Source organism: Aotus nancymaae, unplaced genomic scaffold, assembly GCF_030222135.1.
Source record: "Aotus nancymaae isolate 86718 unplaced genomic scaffold, 86718_ANA_hifiasm-v0.15.2.pri h1tg000010l, whole genome shotgun sequence".
Taxonomy (NCBI): Eukaryota; Metazoa; Chordata; class Mammalia; order Primates; family Aotidae; genus Aotus; species Aotus nancymaae.
Genome location: NW_026988421.1, coordinates 60820606 through 60832297, shown reverse-complemented (window position 1 = coordinate 60832297; position 11692 = coordinate 60820606). Strand labels below are relative to the sequence as shown.

General features: G+C 48.6%; 1 long non-coding RNA gene across 1 annotated transcript; it reads right to left on the bottom strand.

Moving 5' to 3' along the window:
* Window positions 1–413: 413 nt before the first annotated feature.
* On the bottom strand, window positions 414–10355 carry LOC105716669 (uncharacterized). Its single transcript, XR_001107339.3, has 4 exons — window positions 9215–10355; window positions 8918–9104; window positions 8305–8428; window positions 414–5865 (listed from the first exon to the last, which is right to left on the bottom strand). It is a non-coding gene; the product is annotated as an uncharacterized LOC105716669 (long non-coding RNA).
* Between the last annotated feature and the right edge of the window lie 1337 nt (window positions 10356–11692).

The following is an 11692-nucleotide window of genomic DNA, read 5'->3' as shown; positions in this document are numbered from 1 at the left end:
GGACAGAATAATAGTACCTATTTTAAGGTTTACAGGGTGGAGTCAATGCATCAAAATCTAGAAAGCATTTCAAACCTGGCTCTGGAAAGTCCAAAATTAATACGAGCTATTGAGGTTGCTATTATGCTATCTACACCTTACCCAGCACTCTGGGGTATGAATCCTGGTGCCTCCAATTTTCACTGTTTCCCACCTCCTCCCCATTCCCCACTATCTATATGCAAACTCTGATGGTAAGCAGAATTCCCACAGTGCACATCCTGCATTGAGTTCTTCTGGTTTGATGCTCCAGTTAGAATCCCTGAATGCCAGGCTCCTCATTGCACAGAGAAGAAAAAAAAATTTTTTTTTTGAGATGGAGTTTTGCTTTTGTTGCCCAGGCTGGAGTGCAATGGCATGATCTCGGCTCACTGCAACCTCCACCTCCTGGGTTCAAGCGATTCTCCTGCCTCAGCCTCTTGAGTAGCTGGGATTACAGGCTTGCACCACCATGCCTGGCTAATTTTGTATCTTTAGTAGAGACAGAGTTTCTCCATGTTGGTCAGGCTGGTCTCCAACTCCCAACCTCAGGTGATCCGCCCACCTCGGCCTCCCAAAGTTCTGGGATTACAGGCATGAGCCACCGTGCCTGGCCAGAAAATGCTTTTTAAATATCCATCTTTTCTCCTTCACTAGACTGTGAGCAACCTGAAGCCAGGCTTTCTTTCTCCTGTAATGCTAAAAGGTTTTGACAAGAAAAACAAGTGGAGGTAAAGTCATAAAGTGTGGTGATAGGGTTGAGAAAGCACAAGCCCTGGAGCCAGACAGCCCTGAGGCCATCACACCTGCTCTGCCACCTGTAACCACCTGACAGGACAGCTTCCTTGGGGAGCTTCCTTCAATCATCTGTGAAATGCAGAAGGAGCAGCTGCCCCTCAGAGCTGGTGAGGATCAGCTGTGACCTGAAGAAGCTGCTGGTGCGTGGTGAGCGCCAGGTACCTGGTGCTGCTGCTGCCTCGGTGCTGCCGAGGAGCTGGAGCCCTGCCTGGGCATCATGCCCAGCAGAGGCAGCGAAGTACAGGAAGTACACAAGGTCAATAGGAAAACACACTCTCCAGAGACGTCCTCTGATCACTAACATGTACGTTGGGTCGAATGGAACAGAATTTGCTGCTAGAGTGTTTCTTCTCTCCTAAACCCATAGACGCTTCTATTTTGCTATTTTTACTAAACGCGAACAGGAACAGAAAGTATTCATGCAACTATATCCAGTGAATGATGAAGAAACGCATAACAGCGGAGATTGTGTAATTCCCAAGCTGCTGTGCCTTGTCATCAGCCGCAAGTCCGAGAAATACTGTAACGGCCAAGTTGACTTCTATTCCTAAGAAATTTCCTGGGGTGGCTTTAACACACTCTTTGAGAGTTATGACAGAGGATATTAAAAAAAAATCCCTCCCACTCAGTGAGCCCTGCCAAGCTGACCACACACCAGTAGCATCCATCCCATGTTTAATCTTCAGAAGGTGTGTGAGGAATAACATGTTTGCTTTTGAAAGATGGCTTGTCTTCAAGTAAACTTCATTAAGGATGAGTTGCTTATTTGTGTTAAAAAGAGGGCTGGAGGACAGCTTGTGCCCAGGCGTTCGAAACCTTCCTGGGCAATACAGTGAGACCCCATTCTCAAAAAAAAAAAAAAAGAAAGAAAAGGTGGGGGCGGTCACTGAACTTTTCTACTGCATTAAGCAAGAATCTTAAAATAAAAGTCATATTTTTAAAGATTATTGAAGTTTTAAAATGTCTTGTTATTTTTGTTTTTTGTTTTTTATTTGAGACAGGGTCTCACTGTGTTGCCCAGGCTGGTTTCTACTCCTGGGCTCAAGCTGTCTTCCTGCCTCATCCTCCCAATTAGCTGAGATTTCAAGTGCATGCCAACCCACACAGCCTTTTCTTTCTCTCTCTCTCTTTTTTTTTTTGGCAGGATCTTGCTATGTTGCCTGGACCTCATGAGCTCAAGTGATCCTCCCATCTCAGCCTCCCAAGAGGTTGGGACTGCAGACACATGCCACAACTACATCTGGCTAATATTTTAATTTCATTTTTTCTAGAGACAGGGTCTCATGAAGTTGCCCAGATTGGTCTCAAACTCCTGTGCTCAAGCAGTCTGCATACCTCAGCCTCCCAAATGTTGCAATTACAGACTTGAGCCTTTTTATTTTTAAAAGTGGCTTTCCATTTTCTTTCTGTGGCAATTTCAAGAGGCATGGCAGGTTATTACCCCTGAGCTTTCTTGGGTGTTAAAAAGAGATCATGGGGCTGGGTGCCGTGGCTCACACCTGTGAAAGCCAAGGTGGAGGATCACGTGGGCTCAGGAGCTCCAGGCTGCAGTGAGCTATGGTCATGCCACTGCACTCCAACAGGGGTGACAGAGTGAGACCCTGTCTCAAACATAATCATAATAATAAAATAAAAATTGGTGGTGGCAGCTCCCACTTCATCTTTATTTTTTCTTTCAGAGGCACTTATACACCAGGAGAATAATGTGCAAAAGGAGTCCCCAAATATAACCCAAGACTCAGGAAGTTCTCACTCCTTTTGGTAGGGATGTAGCTGAAATTTACCTTACTTAGCATACTCCTCAGACAGGGTAAATGGATTATGCAAAGAAGGTCAAAATGGGGCTTTTTTTTTTTTTTTTTTGACGTTGTCTTGCTGTCACCTAGGCTGGAGTGCAGTGGCGCAATCTTGGTTCACTGTAACCTCTGCCTCCTGGGTTCAAGTGATTCTCCTGCCTCAGCCTTCTGAGTAGCTGGGATGACAGACACCCACCACCGTGCCTAGTTTTTTTTTTTTTTTTTAGTAGAGACAGGGTTTCACTATGTTGGCCAGGCTGGTCTCAAACTCCTGACCTCATGATCCGCCCACCTCAGCCCTGAAAAGTACTGGGATTACAGGCAAGCGCCACCACACCCAGCTAAGGTGGAGTTTCTTTATTTTTATTTATTTATTTTGAGACAGGGTTTCATTTTGTTGCCCAGGCTGGAGTGCAGGGGCACGATCACAGCCCCAGGACTCAGGTGATCCTCCCACCTCAGCCTCCCAAATAGCTGAGGTGTGCACCACCACACCCAGCTAATTTTTTTTTTCTTTTTTTAGAGATGGGTTTTTGACATGTTGCCCAGGCTGGTCTTGAACTCCTAGGCTCCAGCTACCCTCCTACCTCGGCCTCTCAGAGTGCTGGGATTACAGGTATGAGCCACCGTGCCTTGCCAGTGAGAATTTCTAAATGACTTAAGAAAACTTAAAATAACAAACTCTTCACTACTCAATCTGTGTGTTTGCTCCAAATTGGTAAAATTTGACCATGAAATAAAAACTGGTTGGAGCCAGGTAAAAGGAGTTGGCATCCCTGTGGCGCTGGCTAAAGTTGGACAAGAGGGAAGCAGAAAATAGAGAAGAATGAACTGGTCCACACTGAAGTGATATTAACAGAAACCAGTCAAGCCCCGAGAGGGAAGGCTGGGGACAGAACTCTCAAAGCCATGCATTCCCAAGGAAACCGCTAACCCCCACCCATACCAGCCACCCCAGGACTTTGTCCTAAACCCTTAATAATGACAACTTTTTTCAAATCAGTAACGACAACCCAGTAACAAAAGGGGAATCACGTATATGAAATGAATAACAACTCAGAAAATACAGGGTTCCTGGGCATAGCTCTCTTGAATCTCAACCTGGAATGCCTGCAGCCTGAATCACTTCTTTTTTTTTTTTCTTTTTGAGACAGAGTTTTGCTCTTGTTGCCCAGGCTGGAGTACAATGGTGCGATCTCGGCTCACGGCAACCTCCAGCTCCCGGGTTCAAGGGTTCAAGCGATTCTCCTGCTTCAGCCTCCCGAGTAGCTGGGATTACAGGCATCCATCACCACGCCCGGCCACTTTTTGTATTTTTAGTAGAGATGAGGTTTTTCCATGTTGGTCAGGCTGGTCTTGAACTCCTGGCCTCAGGTGATCCGCCCACCTCGGCCTCCCAAAGTGCTGGGATTACAGGCGTGAGCCACTGTGCCCAGACCTGAATCACTTCTGAGCCCTTTGGGGATGAGGATCAGCCCTGAGTCCAGGCTGGGATTCAGCTCACTAGAAGCATGTTCCCCATCTTTTCCTCCTTATCTGTAGGTGGACGCAGCTGGGAGATTGTGGGTGATCCTTCACTCACTTCCAGTAGGTTCCTTTTGTCACCAGCAGCCTCTTCTCTAAAGCCAAGAGGAGTCGGGGAGAAGAGTCTGTCCTGGGCTGCTCGGCTCTCGCTGAGAAGACACCACTTCCAGGAAGCATGGGCACGAATGACTCTGACCACTCTGCTTTGAGTTCAGTGAGGACAGACCCTGTGGGATCACTGTGGTTGGTTCTTGTTAAAGTTCTGAACGCTTCCACTGCTTGAGAAGAGAGGTCTTAGAGAAGAGGCCAGAAGACAAGTCTTTCTACCTTCCCCAGGAGGAGGAGGCCACAGGTCAAGCCTCAGGGAGAAGGTCTGCTGGTCTTCTGCACTGGAATCAAGAAGTCAGGGAGAAGGTAGAACTGGGGAGGACTCAAGGCCTCTGCTGCCCTTTGTACATGCATGTAACCCATCCTTACTTACCTGCCAGTTAGTTTCCCCCAGCACGGTGTGGAACTGGAAGTGCATGCGGGCTGCCCTTGGCCCCATCCCACTTCCTCCTCTCCAGGGAGACGATGAGGGGAAGGGAAAGCATGGCACCCTAAACCTGCCTGAGGTCCTGGCTCTGCTGCCACCCCCCCGCCACCAAACCATCAGTCTTGGGGAATTCATCCACTTCTCTAGCTTTGCCTCTTCCTCCTCCAAACCTAGAGAAGAGAACTTCTACAATGGGGTGCAGAGTTTGAATGATACATGTGCATTTTCCTGGGGAGATGGCTCTGCAGCTTTCACCAGCGGGCTAAAAGAGTTCCTGGACTCCAAGAGAAAAAAGATCCAGTCTAAGGGCCCTGTTCCATGGCTCTGAGCAGTACGGCAGCCACTTCCTGGCTCTGTCATTTGCAGCCTTTTACTTCAGGCACCTCTCACTTGCAGCTCAGACATCTCCTCAGACGCCCAGGTCTGCAGCCACCCACAACTATTATACTTTTTGCTTTAACAAACCTTTGTTTTAGGTTGCTGGGCCAGGAGGTCAAGTTCCCCTGTGGGGACACCACCGCCTCTTGCCAACTGGTCACTAACGTGCACGCCCAACACAGCATGTGTGCCCACCCACAGGGGCAGGTGGACCCAAAGGGCACTGCTGTGAGCTGGGCAGCTACGGCTCTCTCTAGCCTCTAAGACTCAGCTCAGCCATGCACCAGCACCAGACAACCCGGGGTAGGTGTGAGAGAATGGAAGCATCGTCTGAAGTTAACCCACTTGTTTCTGGTTTGCTCTACACACCTGTGCCAGGCCCCAGCTCCAAACCTTTCTAAGGTTTTCATCTCTTCCTACTCGAGTCTTTAGCTCAGATCCCCTGGCCAGACTGTAAGCTCCCTGCGGATGGGGACTGTGCCCGGGTTGGGCTTGGATCACAGGGGTGTCTGCAGGGGCCAAGTGTCTGTTGAGCTGCAGAAGGGCTCGAAAGGAGCACCGGCAGGAATCAGAGGGTCTCCCAGGTCCTTCTGGAGGGAATACTAACAATCAGGGCAGGAAGGAATCGTGAGGAGCAGCGAGGAGCCAGCAGTCAGCATCCACCTGTCGAGGCTCAGGGAGTGACTGCTCTCCTCCAATCCAAGCTCTTCTCGTTCCCTCGCTGTCTGGATTTCCCCTTCCCCAGTGGGTTAACAAGGCTGGAAAAAAGCCCTGTAGCTCTCCTCCGGGGCTGCCATGGGAGGCCAAGGGGCACTTCTGCCAAAAAATGAAAAACAAGTAAGTGAGGGGGTGCTCTCACCCCAAAGGGAGGTGAGACAGCCCTGACCATGAGCAGTGTAACCTTTGCCTGCAGGCCACACAGGAAGAGAGAAGGAGTTACTGTGTCCACTACACGCCACTCTGCCTCCTCTGGGGGCCACGAGGAGCCTCCTCTGAAGGTTCGTTCCCTTCTGAAGATCTCTGCTTTGATCAGGGACCCCTTTGGCCATCTGGCAAGCCCAAAACAAACCCCCTTTTCAGAACGCTTTTTCTTTTTTGTTTTTTTGCTCTTGTTGCCCGGGCTGGAGTGCAATGCCGTGATCTCAGCCACAGCAGCCTCCGCCTCTTGAGTTCAAACTATTCTCCTGCCTCAGCCTCCCAAGTAGTTGAGATTACAAGCATGCACCACCATGCCCGGGTAATTTTGTATTTTTAGTAGAGACGGGGGTTTCTCCATGTTGGTCAGGCTGGTCTTGAACGCCTGACCTCAGGTGATCCGCCCGCCTCGGCCTCTCAAAGTGCTGGGATTACAGGCGTGAGCCACTGTGCCCAGCCAGAATGCCATCTTAAAATACATCTAAGATGCATAGGATTTTGATTGAAACAACTATGTTGAATGCCAGTAACCAAAATATTGTAAAAATTGTGATATAGTGATATATGTGCATCTTCATTAATGCATTAAGTAACAAAACCTAAGAGGAATCTAATAATCACCTTTACTTTTTAAGTGCAGATGAGCTTAAGTGATATTTCAAGATACCCACAACGACCATAAAATGATATGAAAATATCTCTGATTTCTATGAGTGACAAAGTCATAGGTACTGTTGACACTGTTGTGGTTTGACATTTACATTCATAACGGAAGAAAACACTCAATTTCAGTTGGAGGCTTGTGAAAACTAAGGTGTCATTTATTCCCATCCAACTTCATCAATTCCTTTGAATTCTCTCTGTAAGAGCCACTGTAACTGCATCAGACCAGTCTGGTTTAGCTTTTATGTAACAAAGTTGTGAGTTGTTTTCCACTTGCCTCAGACCCTTGGGTCACATAACCTAAGCATGCCCAGATGAGCCAAGCCGGCAACCACAGGGGGAACCCAAGTGGGGGCTGAATTAAGAAGCAGACACAGGCCGGGCGCGGTGGCTCAAGCCTGTAATCCCAGCACTTTGGGAGGCCGAGGCGGGTGGATCACGAGGTCAAGAGATCGAGACCACCCTGGTCAACATGGTGAAACCCCGTCTCTACTAATACAAAAAATTAGCTGGGCATGGTGGTGCATGCCTGTAATCCCAGCTACTCAGGAGGCTGAGGCAGGAGAATTGCCTGAACCCAGGAGGCGGAGGTTGCGGTGAGCTGAGATCGCGCCATTGCCCTCCAGCCTGGGTAACGAGAGCGAAACTCCACCTCAAAAAAAAAAAAAAAAAAGAAGCAGACACATGGCTCATGCCTGTAATCCCAGCACTTTGGGAGGCTGAAGTGGATAAATCACAATGTCAGGAGTTCAAGACCAGCCTGGCCAAGATGGTGAAACCCCATCTCTACTAAAAATACAAAAATTAGTGGGGTGTGGTGCCAGAGGCCTATGATACCAACTATTCAGGAGGCTGAGGCAGGAAATTGCTTGAATCTGGGAGGCAGAGGTTTCAGTGAGCCAAGATCACGCCACTGCACTCCAGTATGGGCGACAGAGAGAGACTCCATCTCAAAACAAAAGAAAACAAAAAAACACCTGACCCAGTCCCCGGCTCAGGAAGGCGCTGCTCTGGGACTTGTTGCAAGTCATAAAATCCCCTTGCTACATCCTCCATGGTAGTGATCATTGATCTGATACCAAGTGACTGAACCCACTGGTTGTGTGGGTAGAACTACAGGGTTATGAACCTTTTACCTGGGTCCTTCCACATCACTGGGACAGCTTCTGGAGCAGGGGTTCTCAAGCCTGGCTAACACAAGTATCTCTTGGTGAGGGGATGCCCAGTCCCACTCCTCACCACCTGAATGGAAATCCCCGAGGATGTGTCCCCTGCACTCCTTCGCATCCCATGTTTTCTAAAATTCCCCAGGGGATTTTAGATTCTACCAGGCAGCAAAGCGAAGAGCCAGCAGCAAGGGGAACAGAGTCAAGAGGAGTGAGCCCCGCTGGGTGAGAGAGCCGGGTGCTAAAGCAAACCTCAGCTCTGCTCTGAGCCAGGACCCCAGAATGTGACCTTATTAGGAAATAGTCTATTTGTAGATGTCATCAAGTTAAAATGAGGTAATAATGAATGAAGATGAAGCCTAATCCAATAGCTGATGTCCTGTTAGCAAGAAGGAAATTTGGACCCAGAGGGAAGAGGATGTGAGACAGAGATGAGAGTGGGGTGTACACAAGCCGCGGAGCATCAAGGATTGCCAGCAACGCCAGAAGTCAGGAGGAGGAACGGACGCACCTTCCCCAGAGCCTTCGGTGGCAGCATGGCCCTGCCAGCAATTTGATTTCAGACTTCTCGCCTCTAGAACTGTGAGGGATGTCACTGTAAGCCACCCAGGTTGTGGCACTTTGTTGGCTCAGTCCTAGGAAAATAATACAGCAATGTTACCTGGAGCTGGCAGTCCCATAAGTGGCCAAAGATGGGTCACTCCATCTGCCAGGTGCCCATCCCTGGAGAGGACCCAGAAGCCTGAGACATTAGACCATTAGGCATGTCCTTGCCTGAAAAGTGTTTTGGTTTTTTCTTTTTTAAGAGATGGGGGTCCCGCTATGTTACCCAGGCTAGACTCCGACTCCTGGACTCAAGCGATCCTCCTGCCTCAGCCTCCCAAGTAGCTGGGATTATAGGTGTGCACCACTACCCCGGCTAGGAGCTTTCAATTCTTTTTTTTTTAATGAAGGATCTTGCTCCACTGAGATGCATGACTATAGTGGCACAATCACAGCTCACTGTAGACTCAGACTACTGGGTTCAAACACTCCTCCTGCCTCAACCTTCCCAGTAGCTGGGACTTTAGGCATGCACCATTGTGCCTGGCTAGAGCTTTCAATCTTGGGAAAACACAACTTACAGCTTGTTCTTGCAAAGATTTCCCTGCCTGTTCTTGTAATTACATCTTCCAGAAAGAGGAAGTGCTGGGCTTTGATTGAAGGGCCTACACTGATGTGAGGCCATGCCTCCCGGGTGTCATTGCAGAAGCTCGGTCCAGTCCACACACGATACCAGCCACACACTGCATTTCAAATGTTCTAGCCACACTTTAAAAAAGTAAACAGAAGCAGGTGAAATTAATTTTAATAACATATTTTATTTGACCCCAAATAACCAGCTTATCTTTTAATATATAATTAGTATAAAAATTACTCACGAGATATTTTTACCTTCTTCTTTCCTACAAAGTCTTCAAAATCCAGTGTGCATTTCATGTTGATAGCACCTGTCAGTTCAGACCTGCCATACTGCACGTGCTCAGGGCCTCATGTGATGAGAGGCTGCAGCACTGAAAGGCGCAGTCATAGAGGCTTCCGGACAGACCAGCAGTGCTAAACATAGGCCAGGGACCCCCCAGAGCTTCCTGAATGAGCTTGGGGAAGTCCATTCATTTCCTGAAATTGTCAGCCAAAATTTGGATGTCTGCATTTTTTCCTCAGGAGAGGGTTGATCGTTTTATTAGATTTTCAAAGGGGTTTGCCAACCACAAAAGATTCAGGACCCTGCAGTAGGTACAGATTTATGGGCTGAAGACTGCGTCCAGCTCCTTCATTTTTTTTCAGTATGGGAACCTGTGGACAGAGGAGGGGCAGGGTGTCTTACTCAAGGGATCACAGTGGCTTTAAGGCACAGCTTGCACTGGAAGCCCAGCTCAGGTCTCAGTCAGTTCCCCTCACTGCCCCCAGCTCTGGAGGGCAGCTAAGATTCTTTCTTTCTTTTCTTTTTTCTTTTTTCTTTTTTTTTTGAGGCAGGGTCTCGCTCCATCACTTAGGCTGGAGTGCAATTGCACAATGTCGGCTCACTGTAACCTCCACCTCCCGGGTTCAAGCAATTCTCCTGTCTCAGTCTCCAGAGTAGTTGGAATTACAGGCATCCACCTCCATGCTGGGCTAATTTTTGTATTTTTAGTTAGAGACAAGGTTTCACCATGTTAGCCAGGCTGGTCTCGAACTCCTGACCTCAAGTAATCCACCCACCTCTGCCTGTCAAAGTGCTGAGATTACAAGTGTGAAACACCGTGCCCAGCCTTAAGATTCTTTGTTGACATCAGCTGCCAGAGATCGGAGGGCATGTGGGGAGCTGAAGTCAGCAAGCAGCAGTTTCCACAGCTTCTTGCACCTACAAGAGTGACACAGGCTGCCGTCTACTCAGTTCTCAAAGAAGTTTCCACAGAAAGGACACAACTTCCTGTTGTTTGCTCTTCCCCTTCTGCCTCTACGATTGGTCAGAGCCTCCACCCTGCCACTCAGAGAGAGGCTCCCAGTAGAAACCCTTCATCCCAGGCTGAGCGAGGTGGCTCACGCCTGTAACCCCAGCACTTTGGGAGGCTGAGGCAGGCAGATCACCTAAGGTCAGGAGTTTGAGACCAGCCTGACCAATATGGTGAGACCCTGTTGTATTTTGTATTCTCTACTAAAAATATGAAATTAGCTGGGTGTGGTGGTGCATGCCTGTAATCCTGGTTACTCAGGAGGCTGAGGCAGGAGAATCGCCTGAACCCAGGAGGAGGAGGTTGCAGTGGGCCAAGATCACACCATTGCCCTCCAGCCTGGGCAAGAAGAGTGAAATTCCATCTCAAAAAAAAAAAAAAAAAAAAATCCTCATCCGCATCCAGGGACCTAGAATGAAGGCTCTTTACAAGGTGGTCCCAATATCTGGCTGGTCAGGAGAATCAACTGGGAAGAGGGGTGAGGGTGGAAACCCACGTGCATGGGCCCCAGAGCCACTAACCTGAATCTCTGGGGAAAGGACCCCGGAAGCCTCTGCTGCTGATGGGTCCTGGTGATTTGGCTTGTGTTCACCTTTGGGCATGGGTTTGGTTGTTCTCTAAGGAAGGTGGCCTGACTGAGCGGGAACTGGCCTTGGCAGTCATCTGAATTTTGAAGCCAGACTCCTGCCACTTTCTAGCTCTGTGACCTTGGGTAAATTTTCTTTAGCTTCTTGAGTCTCCATGTCCTTATATGCAGAATGGAGAGAATATGAGAGCAAGCAACTCACAGATGCAAGAGCCCTGCTCTCATCCTCACAGATGCTGGCCGTCTGGGCCCACCCTCTGCTCCTCATCCCCCCAGCCCCCTCCTCAGCGGCCCCACCCTCTATCAGGGACATGTTGTCTGATGGTTTGAAGAGTAACCAAGTGTTTCAGATACCAGCACATGTTGTATCAACATTCTTCCTTCAGTTTCTCCCAAGATGCCAAAATAAACAAAACCACAGTACAGTTATTTTTTTCAATGAATGGGAAAAGAAATACTTCTACAACCAACTTCAGAATCTTGACATGATCCCAAGTGAAGGTCATGGTCTAGTTCCACCTGCAAACATGGAATGCGATGCTCACCTGCAGGTGTTCTACAAAGCCTGCAGCTGGGATCTAGCAATTTCCATTGGAACCGAAATGTGAATGTTGACCACTAGCCACAGTCACTTAAAGATGATTTTTTTTTTTTTTTTTTGAGACAGAGTCTCACTCTGTTACCCTAGGCTGGAGTGCAGTGGTACAATCTCAGCTCACTGCAACCTGTGCTCCCAGGGTCAGTCGATCCTCCTACATTAGCCTTCTGAATAGCTGGGACTACAGGCGCTCACTGCCACACCCGGCTAATTTTTGTATGTTTTGTAGAGATAGTGTTTT